Source organism: Myotis daubentonii, chromosome 8 (genome assembly GCF_963259705.1).
Source record: "Myotis daubentonii chromosome 8, mMyoDau2.1, whole genome shotgun sequence".
In the NCBI taxonomy this organism is placed as follows: Eukaryota; Metazoa; Chordata; class Mammalia; order Chiroptera; family Vespertilionidae; genus Myotis; species Myotis daubentonii.
Genome location: NC_081847.1, coordinates 91,357,047 through 91,369,132, shown reverse-complemented (window position 1 = coordinate 91,369,132; position 12,086 = coordinate 91,357,047). Strand labels below are relative to the sequence as shown.

General features: G+C 46.7%; 1 non-coding gene across 1 annotated transcript; it reads left to right on the top strand.

The window, feature by feature from the left end:
- Positions 1 to 366: 366 nt before the first annotated feature.
- Positions 367 to 485, top strand: LOC132240308 (5S ribosomal RNA). The gene has a single exon (XR_009454238.1). It is a non-coding gene; the product is annotated as a 5S ribosomal RNA (ribosomal RNA).
- Positions 486 to 12,086: the final 11,601 nt, after the last annotated feature.

The following is a 12,086-nucleotide window of genomic DNA, read 5'->3' as shown; positions in this document are numbered from 1 at the left end:
GTCAGGACAGAACCTGGAGAGGTGAGAACTGAGCACAAGATTCCAGACACGGGCAGCGAGTGGCCGCGGCTTCAGCAGAGCGCTGGTCCCGCAGTCCTGTGAGGGGCCTCTCTCCCTTCCCTCCCCACTTTCTTCCCTCAAGGTACGGACCTTTGCTTTCTCCCCCTAAGTCCCAAGGGCCTTTCTGTTACCTCCTGAGCCCATGCAGCCCAGCTGGCTCACTTCTTCTGCCTCTTTGACTTTCTAAATAACCCTTTGCTTGTATTTGAGGTATTGACTCTGCATTCTTTCTCAGCCAGACTCAAGCACCGAGGTCTAACCTCGCTGGTAACAGCCGGTGCCGTTGGCCATTAAAAAATTGACCTAGTCTACGGCCATACCACCCTGAACGAGCCCGATCTCGTCTGATCTCGGAAGCTAAGCAGGGTTGGGCCTGGTTAGTACTTGGATGGGAGACCGCCTGGGAATACCGGGTGCTGTAGGCTTAAAAAAAATAAAATAAAGAAATAAATTGACCTAAACAGAATCGCGGTCTTCTCTGTTTTCTACTCTATACTTTCTGTACAACTTTTATTTTAAAAGCTGCTCCTAGAGATGTTATGCCGTATCCCACTGTGTCTCCTTAGCAACTTCTGCCGTGCCCCGAGCTAAAGATCGTAATTCCGCCACATGCTGCAAGTGTTTTGTTTAAGGGTAACATGTCTAAAACTTGAGCTTTAGGAGATAAAAATTCAGCACGTTTCAGGCACTTACAATAGCACTTATAATAGCCTCTGGGCACTTATAATAGCATCTGTCAGTAGCCGTTAGTAGAAGACGAGCTCCAAAAGGACAATGAAGAGCGTGATTTCATAATAACTAAGCCATGGTTCTTCTGAATTTAACATCGAAATCCTCTGACATGCGGGATCCACACTGAACTCTTGCTTCTGTGCTTGGCCCAAATGAAGGGTGGCTGTCGTCTGAATGGCTTGAAATGCGCCTCCCACAGACAGCCCAAGGAGATCACTCTCCGAGTTCCTCAATCCCCAGCCCCAGGAACGTTCCCGCATTTTAAAATGAGTCCAAGTGCTTTTCAGCTTTAATGTGCACAATCATACAGCGGTGGTTTTGTGCCGTTGTAAAATTCAAATTTTATCCATTACATTTCAAAAGGAAAATGGAAAAATGCAAGAAATTTCCTGCTATGTGATTAATTCACCATTCTATTAGTTTTGCCCCTTTAATTTTCAAATAACGCCTTCTGAAAAATAATATTGCAAATGTGAACATTTTCTAGGTGGCTCTATATGATTGCCACACGCACACACTTAGATAGTAATGGAGAGGTTAGTGTACCAGCAGAGGTTAGTGTACCAGCAGAGGACAAGCAGCAGGTGTGTGCTCAGAGCCAAGCCCTGTGCAGGAGGCCTTCCAGGAACCCTGAGAACAGCGCTATAGATGGGACTGGCATCATTCCGCCCTGCAAGCGAGGAAAGTGACCTTTTGTGGAGAAGATGGTCTGGCTCGGAAAAGTGGGGCCAGCACTAAACGGTCCCCTCCAGAGCCCACTTCCTGATAAATGTCAGCAGTAAACCACATTTATGCCAAACACGTGTGATAACATATAAGTTCAATAAGATTTAGACACACGCAAGCTTCAACATATAACTTTCAATTTATTTCGAAATTCTCTGGCCTATTATATAGCTACTAGTGGCCTGGTGCATGAAATTCGTGCATGGGGGAGGGTGTCCCTCAGCCCGGCCTGCACCCTCTCCAATCTGGGACCCCTCCGTTGGACATCCCTCTCGCAATCTGGGACCACTGGCTCCTAACTGCTCACCTGCCTGCCTGCCTGATCATCCCTAATCACTCTGCCTGCTGGCCTGCTCACCCAAAACTGCTCCCCCCGCCAGCCTTCTCACCCCCAACTGCCCTCCCCTTCTGGCCTGACCGCCCCTAACCGCCTCTGCCTCGGCCCCACCACCATGGCTTTGTCTGGAAGGACATCCAGAAGATCTCCCCGTCTAATTAGCATATTACCCTTTTATTAGTATAGATCTTAAGGTTCAGGTAATGGTTTTTAATGAAAACTGCAAAAACTCAAATTCCAACCCCATTGGTTCTCCTCACAGATTTTTCATTAGCATTTTCAGATGTTTGTTAGCAACTCTACTGATTTGATCAGAGACTACAAATATGAAAAGAAAGTTTCTGCTTAAAAAAAAAAAAAATAGGAACTCCTAGAACCAGCAAGTGCCTGATATAAATCCACCCGGACATGTAAACACTGTCTTTTTAAAAAGCTGGGCACCGGATTCTCGTAAAGACTGGGTATCTATTGGGAAAGACGGCCTGTCTTAGAGTCATCCCCAAGCTACCTGCCTCCGCAGGAGATGAATGGAGATTTGCAGGGAGAGGAAGGAAATATTCCCATGAATCACCTGTTCACAGCAGGGCCGCCGCCTTTAATTTGCAGCCTCGCTGGTCCCTGGGCACCTGCTGTTGATTAACAGTCAACAGAAACGGGACCAGCCACACGCAGAGCCCTGTGCCAGCGTGTGACACCATCGAAACGACTCCCTGCTCCTCGCTCCTCTTCACGGACATCGCACATGTGTTCCAGGCAAACCCAGAAGCAAACAGATGCCCGCACTGTGGTTTAGTTACACTTTTTATGCTTCACCCGCGTCGCTCCCTAAACCTTATAGGTGAGAGGATCAGCTCTGCTCCAGGCAGGACTCCGCATGATGACTCAGGCCCACAGTGCAGGATGCTCTCTGTCTTCCAGCCTCTCCATCTTTATTCATTCTTCTAGTACCTCGTACATCACTTGCTCTGCCCTTCATGTCCTTGGAGGGCTTGGTTTTCGTGGCACTGAAAACACTGAATGCTCAGGGGTCCCAGGACTCATGCTTACACAGTCTCCCCAGAAACCCAGCGGCCTTGTTTGTGTCCTCAGCATAAAACATTTACTTTCTCTCTCTTTTACCTTAATGCAACAGTAGGGATTCTGTGAAATGTGTAACCTATACGTGTAGAACACTGTGTAAATCAGATAATAAGCCTGCTAGGCAATCCCATGCGTGCCATGCTGTGAAATTCACACTGTGAAGGAAGAGGCCATTCAGAAGACCATGTCAACATCAAACCGGTGAGTAGCCACTAGAAGTGAAGAGCCCACAGTGTCACATAATAATCATTTCTCAATATCAAGTACTAGGGGCCCGGTGCACGAAATTCGTGCACTGGGGGGGGGGGAGTGTCCCTCAGCCCAGCCTACCCCCTCTCACATACTGGGAGCCCTCAGGCGTTGACCCCCATCACCCTCCAATCGCAGGATTGGCCCCTTGCCCAGGCCTGACGCCTCTGGCTGAGGCGTCCGGCCCGGGCAGCGGGGACCCGCAGCTGCAGCGGCCCCACGATCGTGGGCTCCGCTTTAGGCCCAGGCAAGGGACCCCTAGCTCCTGGGACTGCCAGCTTTGACCGTGCCCAGCTCCCATCGCTGGCTCCACCCCTACTTCCTGCTATCACTGGCCAGGGCGGCAAAGGCACCTGATTCTCCGATCATGGCTGGGGGGCAGGGCAAAGGCGGCCCCAGGGCCGCCTTTGCCCTGCCCCCCAGCTCTTAGCTCCCCGCTGGGTTTCCAATCACTGTCAGTGGCAGGGGGCTTCTTCCTGCTTTCCCTTTCGCCTCCCTGCATTGTGCCTACATATGCAAATTAACCGCCATCTTGTTGGCAGTTAACTGCCAATCTTAGTTGGCAGTTAATTTGCATATAGCCCTGATTAGCCAATGAAAAGGGTAGCTCGTACGCCAATTGCCATTTTTCTCTTTTATTAGTGTTGATAAGCTCCAGGGGGAGAACACACACATGAAATGGGTGAACCTGCATCTCAGCCGACAGACGTCCTCAGCCCAGACCCCCACCGAGGACCGGGGCCCTGCTTCTGCGCCCTGTCCCTGCGGTCTTGCATCCTGGACCTGAAGGTCATGGCCTTGGTGATTTCCGGAGGACGGCCACCTACTCTCATGGCTTCCCCGGAGGTTTAGTCAACTTTGGTGATGTTGCCTCCTTTGTATCTTCTGAGGCTGCTTGGCCATTTCACAGGAGCCAAGGTTGGGCCCATCCCTCTGAGCAGGCAAATCTGTATTAGCAGCCAGTGCATCCACCTCCTGTGATGGAGTCCGGCTCCTACAGCGAACTGTCAGATCCCAGAGGGGGTGGGAACTCACCCAGCAGAGGACCTACCTGGTGCTTCCCCTCCCCTTTGGTGTTCACCCCAGTTCATGATCCAGCTCACCTCTTCTCCCAAAACATAGCCTCTCTTAGCCCCTAGGTAGGTACAACGGGACCAGAATCCTGAGTCCTTTCAAATCCCTTTGCACAACCAGAGCTGGTGCTCAAATGTCATGCACTGGCTTATAGCGGGAAGAAACGCCCGTCTTCCCAGAGCTCCAGCCATGTGATGTGGGAAGAGCTCAGGAGATTTATCTCAGTGCAGTGGCGGATGCAATGGCGTGAGCGCACTCCGCCTATACAAGATTCCTCGGCACACCGGGAAGTGGCAGCACCCGCCTGAGCAAGCCCCCTAGAGCCCCTACATAGTACCCTATCTTTCCTACTATTGGTTGTCCTAAGGATAGTGTAAACTTCTGATTGGTCTGGAATGTTATATATGTTGCTGCACTTACATAATAAACTTAGATCTGCGTCACTGAACCTGGTCTCCGGAGTCGGGCATGCTTCGTTAGGACTCCGTCGGCCTCACCCCCGTGGTACCCCCTGCTTCAGTGTGACATTTGCAATCCAACATGTGAGTTCATACGTAAGCACAAGTTAAAACCAGGGTTTGGTGAGCTACAGGCTAAGTTGTGTGGTACACATTGGCAATAAATGTTTTTAAAACCCTATGTTATTCATCACTAATATTTTTTCCCAAGGTATCAATTACTAGTATATGCTTTTACATGCCTACACATTGTTTCTAGCATTAATTGCTCAAAGAAGTGATTGGGAGTTAAATGCATGGCAAATGAATGTTGGTGTTGCATACTTAAAAAAACCTCAAGCCATTTTCTTCTTGGAATCAATAGATAGTTGACATATAATAGCTGCATGCTGTAATCTACTTAAATGATTATTTGACATGCTTATATCTTTGACACATGGAGTCCAGACTCTTTGCAGAGCGCACCGACATTGAATGTGTTATTTTGTCGGAAAACCCTGACTTATGATGCTGAGACTTGTTTCATGATAAAACGACTCATGTAGACATTAGCAATCATTTGTATCAAGAAGAGTGTTGAATAATTTCTAGATTGTGCTTAATACTATTCATATGATAGAGACTGTTTATAACTTTGGAAAACCAGGACAATCGATAATTCTAATTAAATCTCAGGATTGAAGATCTTTCTGAAGAAAATAAAATAATGCCTTAAGATTGCAATTTGTCACTTCCAATTCTTAAAGTTAGTATTTGATTTTTTATAATGAAATTGAATGTCTCATTTCTCATTTAAGCACAATCCATTTGATGCAATCTATCTCTTCTGCTTAGAATAACTTTATTATTCCCAGGCTAATCATAATGCGTTTTATGTTTATTTTTATAAAATACAAATTTTCATAGCAAATTTTTGCCTCTTGTGATATAAAGCATATTGACACACTTTTATCAACAATAAAATCAAAGCTCAGATAGCTTGTTTTCCACTGTCATTTAGGTAATAAGTGTTAGAATTGGAATTGGAGTAAAATCTTCTGTTTTTTAATTAATATGCTTGTTCTCGCCATCAGATGCCCTCTTACTGTGGCCTCACAGGGAGCCTCGCAGCAATATGGGATGGAAGAGCTGCAGGAAAAGGGCTCACCCAGGGATCAGAACCTTCCCGTGCTCAATCCCTTGGGTGTGTTTCGCAGCTGGCCTTAGAGCAGTGGTTCTCAACCTTCCGCCTGGAGATGGATAGAGGAGCGTGTCTATCCGTCTCGGTTCCTAAGACCATCGAAAATATGTGTTTTCCGATGGTCTTAGGCGACCCCTGTGAAAGGGTCGTTCGACCCCCAAAGGGGTCGCGACCCACAGGTTGAGAACCGCTGCCTTAGAGGGTCCTGAACTAAATCTTTAGGCCATTCATAGAGCTGTCCATTGCCGCAACCTTTTGCAGCGAGGATTCAGGATCTGGAGAAGGGGCTGACGCACAAATGCATATACTAGACAAGAAATATAAATTTAGAAGTCATAGGGGGAGCCAGGCGGAGACCTACTTGCTAATGGAGTGGCTCCCCGAATCTCTGGACACATAGCTTTTTATTTACTAGAATACACATTTGCCCTTTAGCAAAGCAAACAGACATTTCAATGGTAAGGTTTGGTAAACAATAAAGTATTATCATGTTAGGGGATTGCCTTCAGCCACCATTGTCTTGACAGAACAATTGGTGCATAGCTTTTAGCCCTTGCTAAAGCCCAAGGTCCATCAGCCTTCTGAGGGACCTCTTGCGTTTATTATGCTAACTACTTGTTGGTCTCTGCCTCCAGCAGTCCACTAGATGGACATGACTGCAAATACCAAGGCTCCTGACTCGGGGAATTTTTTTACTTGCCATCCATGTGACTCAATCATCCATCAAATCCCTGTACTTATGATCATTCTTACGAGTAATGAGTGTAATTATATCTACTGTTCCTTCATTCATTTATTCATTCAACAACTATTTTGGTGGTGTTAATCCTCACCTGAGGATATTTCTCCATTGATTTTTTAGAGAAAGTGGAAAGAAGGGAGGGAGGGGGAGAAGGAGATAAAGAGAGAGAGAGAGAGAGAGAGAGAGAGAGAGAGAGAGAGAGAGAAGAGAAACATCGATGTGTCTAAGGCTTCGTACAAAGTCTAAGTGTCAGAGACAGAATTTAAACCCAAATAGGTGTCACCTGAAACAGCACCTCCCTCCCTTTTCCTTCCTCCGTCTCTCATGTCCGTGGCTCCATCTTCATTCCATCAGCACCAACCGTATTTGGGGCTCACCCCTCACACCGTGACTGCCATATCACTTTTCCACCTGGCTGGTTAGCCTCTTGCTTCTTTTGATTTAAATCCATTTTATGCACCACCATCCAGTCATTCTTTTTTTAATTTTACTTTTCAATCCCAGTTTACACTCAACACTATTCCCTATTAGTGTCAGCACAGTAGCCGATGCTCATGGACTTTACCAAGTGGTCCCCCGCCCCCCTGATCTTTCACGCCCCACATGTGTTACTGTGACCGACAGACACTGCCTTTCCCCAGCGCCCAGGACAGCTTCAAGCACATCCAACTGTCCAGAGCGCAGACCTAAGAAAGCAAACCCATGGCCCTAGGGGTCTGTACGGCCAGAGGTCTCGCCTCTCTCACCAGGACTACAGCCGCTTCTAGCACAGGCTTCTCCTCCTCCCAGGACTTTACCCTTTGACCTTGGGGAATAATATACACTGGAAATAGCCTAGTGTCTGTGCCAGGGGTACAGTAGCAAAGAAAAAATAATGACAGCTCCTTCCTCTCTGACATTTCTCAGTGTTTGGGTTATTTAACCTTAAGAACTTCCAATGGGCTCATCAACCCTCCACAGAGCCAGAGAGTTGGGGTGTCACCCTCAGAATAAGATAAAGAACATAACTCACATCCTTCCTGCAATTGGTAAGTCTCACTCCCAGGCTCTTCAAACTGCATATATATATATATATATATCCTAAAAACAAGCAACAATTTGCAATCACACTATAATTAAAATCTATTTTGAAAAAGACACTTTTCTCAAGAGGAAACAACACAGAGATGCGATTCCGCTTACAACACAGATTATCCCACATTGTCGCGCGGTGAGGTCACCCTTGGAGACGCGTCCCGGCACAGCTCCCCTCCGGCTCCATGGGCCCGAGACCACCCTCGGGCTTGACTGCGTGGGGTTCGCAGGACTCAGAAGGGCTGCTTCACTCAAGGTCACAGGTCATCGTATGAAACGATGCGGATTACAATCAGCAAAGGAACAAAGACAGAAGGCGGAGGCCGGGAGAGGCCGGAGACACAGCGTCCAGCCATCCTCTCTCAACGGCAGACACACAGACTTGCTTTCCCAGCTCCCGAATGAAAGGAGAGTGTTACCCACCAGGCAGCACCCCAGCCTCGGGCCCAGGTTGACACTGGGCTCAGCCACAGAGGCCTCAGTCGCGGGGTTTATACTGCAGGGCCGTCCCCAGCAACCGGGAGGTCAAGGAGCACAGCCTGTGCCCCCGGGAAGAAAGCAGGCATTCAGCATGAGTCACACTGTCAGCATCAGCCATCCGGCCCCCGATGCCAGGCCTGTTTTACCCACATGGAGATCGCAGGGACCTGAGGTCACCAGCCAGTCAGGGGCCAGCCTGAGGCCTTGGGGATGTGGGAGTTGGGACAACCTGGGTCTCTGGTGGGAACCCTTTCAACACTCACGGCCAAGGATGAGCCACAGCTGTAACTCAAAGTACCGTGAGCAGCCCTTCACCCAGTGGTTGTCAAAAGAAGCAAATCTCCACCAGCTCCATGGCTCCAAGTACAGGTCCAGCTCTCGGGAAACGGCCAGAGGAGGTGAATTCCCTTTTGCATGTTACTCTACGATTCCTGCCACTTCAGCGTTTAGACCAGTGGTTCTCAACCTTCTGGCCCTTAATTTTATTTTTTAAATATATTTTATTGATTTTTTTACAGAGAGGAAGGGAGAGGGATGGAGAGTTAGAAACATTGATGAGAGAGAAACATCGATCAGCTGCCTCCTGCACACCCACTACTGGGGATGTGCCCGCAACCAAGGTACATGCCCTTGACCGGAATCGAACCTGGGACCCCTCAGTCTGCAGGCCGACGCTCCATCCACTTAGCCAAACCAGCTATGGCCCTTCTGGCCCTTTAAATACAGTTCCTCATGTTGTAACCCAACCATAAAATTATTTTCATTGCTACTTAATAACTGTAATGTTGCTACTGTTATGAATCATAATGTAAATATCTGATATGCAGGATGGTCTTAGGCGACCCCTGTGAAAGGGTCATTCGACCATCAAAGGGGTCGCGACCCACAGGTTGAGAACCGCTGGTTTAGAGCCATGTCGAGTCTCAGTTTGGGATCATCTAGTGAAATAGGTTTGGGATCAGGCCTAAACCGGCAGTCGAACATCCCCCGAGGGGTCCTGGATTGGAGAGGGTGCAGGCTGGGCTGAGGGACACCCCCATGCACTAATTTTGTGCACCGGGCCTCTAGTCAATTAATACTATCACACCAAACTGAGAGTGGGAACTCTATGGAACTCAGTAGAGGGAGCAATGAACAAAATAAAATTTGACACTATTAATATTAAAAACAGATGATCTCACGTTAGTAATAAGCCAATGTAAAGTCTTTATCTCCTGTTTTATAAGTGTTCCTTTTGATAAATGCTACTCTCTTTCTAATAGTTATTATATTTGACACATTTATTGATTCCTATTGAAACATATTTCTGAAATATTCATCTTTCAGTCAAATCATGTTGGACTGAATGGTTTTTATGAAAAAGTATTGTGTATTTATAAGTCAGTCTTGTCTGTTGTATTCTACTGCCCCTAATGGGTCTGAGATGAAAATGGTAAGATACAATATAATCAAAAGAAATAAAAAGACCTTTCAAGAATGCCCACTCTTCCATCTTTTTTTTTTTTTTTTTTATGCTCACCCAAGGATATTTTTCCATTGATTTTTAGAGAGAGTGGAAGAGACAGGGAATGACAAAAATATCATTAATTGGTTGCCTCCTGCACGAGCCCTGACCAAGGGCCCAGGGAGGAGCCTGCCACCAAGGTACGTGCCCTTGACCTTGACCAGAATCAAACGTGGGACCCTTCAGTCCATAGGCCGACACTCTACCCACTGAGCCAAACAGGCCAGGGCCCTTACAGCTTCCTTTAGTAGCACTGTAACAGAGCATGCCGGTATTTGTGCACATTCAAGAACAAAAGTAAAAGACCACATGTAAGCACGTGGGCGAGAGCGACTGATGCCTAACAGGTGCTTTGACTCCCAGGGTCGGCCATCCACTGTGAGGCCTGGAAATGAGCCAATAAAAGTAAAAACGCAATTGCCTTCGCTTGGAGCAATTAAGCGCTCCCCGTCCCGCGGCTGTGATGGAGAAGGAGCGTGTGCTGGGGAGGGTTAGATCAGCGAGAGGCGAGAGGCGCAGCGGGAGGTAAAATACGGATTTAAATGTCGCCTCCAGGTCCACAGGGACTTGCTTTCATTCACCAGGAAAAGGCAAAACACAAGATGTGTCGCATAGAAACAGCTATCAATCAAGGTCTCCACCTAATGCCAACAGGCCGTAGGGGAAAGCTAATGACTTTTATGCAGCACATGCTTACTAAGCAGCAGAAGAAACCACGGCCTGATGGCGAAAATCGTACTTCATTTTAATCGAACCATTTATTGTAAATGATAAAATAATGGCAACGATTACATTGGGAAAATGTCTTTCATTTGAATTAAAGTATTTATCTTCTTTCAAGAGTGAGTAAGGCATACTCAATTATTCTGACATTCTGAATATGTGTATATATATATAGTGGCCAAGTGTTTTGTGTTGGATTTCTTGGTCTAAGAGAGGAAGACATTAATTTGACAATTTATGTTTAATGACACGTTGCTGCCCTGTGTGTCTCTGTGCTGGGCTGATCAAAACATGTACGGATGGACGCAGCATAAACCAATTCAGGGCTTTTCACATAATAACTATTTGAAATGGGTTTTTAAATGCTCAGTGCTTTAGCCAATATCATATTTAGTGAAATTACTTTACTAGCATTCTCACTCAAACATTATAGCTGCCTCCTCTGCTGTAAAACAACTTTATTCTCCGGGTCACTAATAGCTCCACAATCGCAGCGCCGACGCTAAGAACACTAACCAACCTGAAAGCCTCTCCTCCCTTCTCCGGGCTTCAGTGTGGCTGCTTTTGTCAAGCACCTCCCATTATTATCATGTCCTTTTCCACCTCTTACCTTCCTCTTATTCTTGCCACTACATGGAATAGTACGCTCCCCATATTCTAGGTCTCCATTTCTCTACTTTAAAAAATATATATTTATTTCTCTTTGTGGGGAGCAGCTATAGGGTTAAGCCTCGGACTGACCTGTTGGCAAAGTCACAAACAAGTCCCAGCTTAGAGGGCACAGTCCTCTTAGCATAATTAGGCTTGACCTTATGATGCTCCCTAGATCTTATCCGGGAAGCTAATGGGCTGAGGGAAGTGCAGCAAGAACAAGAACAAAAACAAGTGAAACTCACAAGAACAGTGTAAACAAGTGAAACTCACAAGACTAGTGTAACTATGGAAACCACTACCTTGTTTACCTCTAACTATAAAATAAAGGCTCAGCTTGCCTTGGGATCTCTCTCTGTGGCCTCAGCCAGGCACAGGGAAGATCCACGGAGAATCTGCCTCCATGTAAATCATTCTTTGCCGACTCCACCCACACCTTTGGGAACCGCTGGGCCGCTGGGGCTGGACCCCGGCATCTCTTAGTGACTTCATTACTTTCATTGTATGGGAATTATCCCCAACTCCCTCTCTAATGCACCAATGCTCCTTCTCTTAATTCCTGATAGATATTTGTTGATCAATGATCCTCTGGAACCTCAAACTGTATCACAAACAAAAGGTGCTACCCTTCCATAGTCCAGCCCCCTTTCCCTTCATTCCTTCATTCAAAACAAATAATCTTTGAATAGCTACTATGTACTAGTTTTCTTCTAAATCAGAAATCAACAAACTTTACATTCTGAGAACGGCACCCTAGTAATGAATTCTTGGAGTTTGGAAAAAAAAAACAAAAACCCTATTGAGAGAGCTAGAGGGCTCTGGCCCTGCAGGGAGGTGTAGCAATAGTGCCCTCTGTGGACATTCGGAGAACTGCAACTTCTTCCTTACCAGGGTGCTGTTCTCAGATTGTCCACAAGAGGGCACTATTGAAGCTATTCTTGTAAAATACAGATAGTGTTTTAGACTTAGTAGGCCCATGTGTTCGTTGCAACTATTCAAGTCTGCCATTGTAGCAC